Source organism: Schistocerca piceifrons, unplaced genomic scaffold, assembly GCF_021461385.2.
Source record: "Schistocerca piceifrons isolate TAMUIC-IGC-003096 unplaced genomic scaffold, iqSchPice1.1 HiC_scaffold_13, whole genome shotgun sequence".
Classification (NCBI taxonomy): domain Eukaryota; kingdom Metazoa; phylum Arthropoda; class Insecta; order Orthoptera; family Acrididae; genus Schistocerca; species Schistocerca piceifrons.
In genome coordinates, this window is record NW_025727124.1 from 50,001 (window position 1) to 51,935 (window position 1,935).

At 53.6% G+C, this 1,935-nt stretch overlaps 1 non-coding gene across 1 annotated transcript in view; it reads right to left on the reverse strand.

Moving 5' to 3' along the window:
• LOC124731688 overlaps positions 1-1,665 on the reverse strand; it is a 1,909-nt gene extending 244 nt beyond the window's left edge. The window contains exon 1 of the ribosomal RNA XR_007008422.1: positions 1-1,665. This exon is cut by the window's left edge and continues 244 nt beyond it. This is a non-coding gene — a ribosomal RNA (small subunit ribosomal RNA).
• Positions 1,666-1,935: the final 270 nt, after the last annotated feature.

Consider the following 1,935-nt stretch of genomic DNA (forward strand, 5'->3'; position numbering starts at 1 on the left):
CAATTGCAAGCCCCAATCCCTAGCACGAAGGAGGTTCAGCGGGTTACCCCGACCTTTCGGCCTAGGAAGACACGCTGATTCCTTCAGTGTAGCGCGCGTGCGGCCCAGAACATCTAAGGGCATCACAGACCTGTTATTGCTCAATCTCGTGCGGCTAGAAGCCGCCTGTCCCTCTAAGAAGAAAAGTAATCGCTGACAGCACGAAGGATGTCACGCGACTAGTTAGCAGGCTAGAGTCTCGTTCGTTATCGGAATTAACCAGACAAATCGCTCCACCAACTAAGAACGGCCATGCACCACCACCCACCGAATCAAGAAAGAGCTATCAATCTGTCAATCCTTCCGGTGTCCGGGCCTGGTGAGGTTTCCCGTGTTGAGTCAAATTAAGCCGCAGGCTCCACTCCTGGTGGTGCCCTTCCGTCAATTCCTTTAAGTTTCAGCTTTGCAACCATACTTCCCCCGGAACCCAAAAGCTTTGGTTTCCCGGAGGCTGCCCGCCGAGTCATCGGAGGAACTGCGGCGGATCGCTGGCTGGCATCGTTTATGGTTAGAACTAGGGCGGTATCTGATCGCCTTCGAACCTCTAACTTTCGTTCTTGATTAATGAAAACATACTTGGCAAATGCTTTCGCTTCTGTTCGTCTTGCGACGATCCAAGAATTTCACCTCTAACGTCGCAATACGAATGCCCCCGCCTGTCCCTATTAATCATTACCTCGGGTTCCGAAAACCAACAAAATAGAACCGAGGTCCTATTCCATTATTCCATGCACACAGTATTCAGGCGGGCTTGCCTGCTTTAAGCACTCTAATTTGTTCAAAGTAAACGTGCCGGCCCACCGAGACACTCAATAAAGAGCACCCTGGTAGGATTTCAACGGGGTCCGCCTCGGGACGCACGAGCACGCACGGGGCGGTCGCACGCCTTCGGCTCGCCCCACCGGCAGGACGTCCCACGATACATGCCAGTTAAACACCGACGGGCGGTGAACCAACAGCGTGGGACACAAATCCAACTACGAGCTTTTTAACCGCAACAACTTTAATATACGCTATTGGAGCTGGAATTACCGCGGCTGCTGGCACCAGACTTGCCCTCCAATAGATACTCGTTAAAGGATTTAAAGTGTACTCATTCCGATTACGGGGCCTCGGATGAGTCCCGTATCGTTATTTTTCGTCACTACCTCCCCGTGCCGGGAGTGGGTAATTTGCGCGCCTGCTGCCTTCCTTGGATGTGGTAGCCGTTTCTCAGGCTCCCTCTCCGGAATCGAACCCTGATTCCCCGTTACCCGTTACAACCATGGTAGGCGCAGAACCTACCATCGACAGTTGATAAGGCAGACATTTGAAAGATGCGTCGCCGGTACGAGGACCGTGCGATCAGCCCAAAGTTATTCAGAGTCACCAAGGCAAACGGACCGGACGAGCCGACCGATTGGTTTTGATCTAATAAAAGCGTCCCTTCCATCTCTGGTCGGGACTCTGTTTGCATGTATTAGCTCTAGAATTACCACAGTTATCCAAGTAACGTGGGTACGATCTAAGGAACCATAACTGATTTAATGAGCCATTCGCGGTTTCACCTTAATGCGGCTTGTACTGAGACATGCATGGCTTAATCTTTGAGACAAGCATATGACTACTGGCAGGATCAACCAGGGAGCTGCGTCAACTAGAGCTGAGCAGCCGGCCGCCCGGGAGTGTGTCCCGGGGGCCCGCGCGAACACGCAAGCGTCCGCTCAATCATTCTGCAAACAGGAGGAGGCTGAGCTCCCCTGCACAATACACCTCGAAACCCTCTCAGGTCCCGGCGGCGCGCAGCGCCGTCCCAAGTACTTGGTCGGGTTCGAGAGAGGCGCAATCGCCCGGAGTTAGGCGAGTAGACGCTTTCGGTGCGACCACCCGTGCTCCCAACTGAGCTTGCCGCTGCCG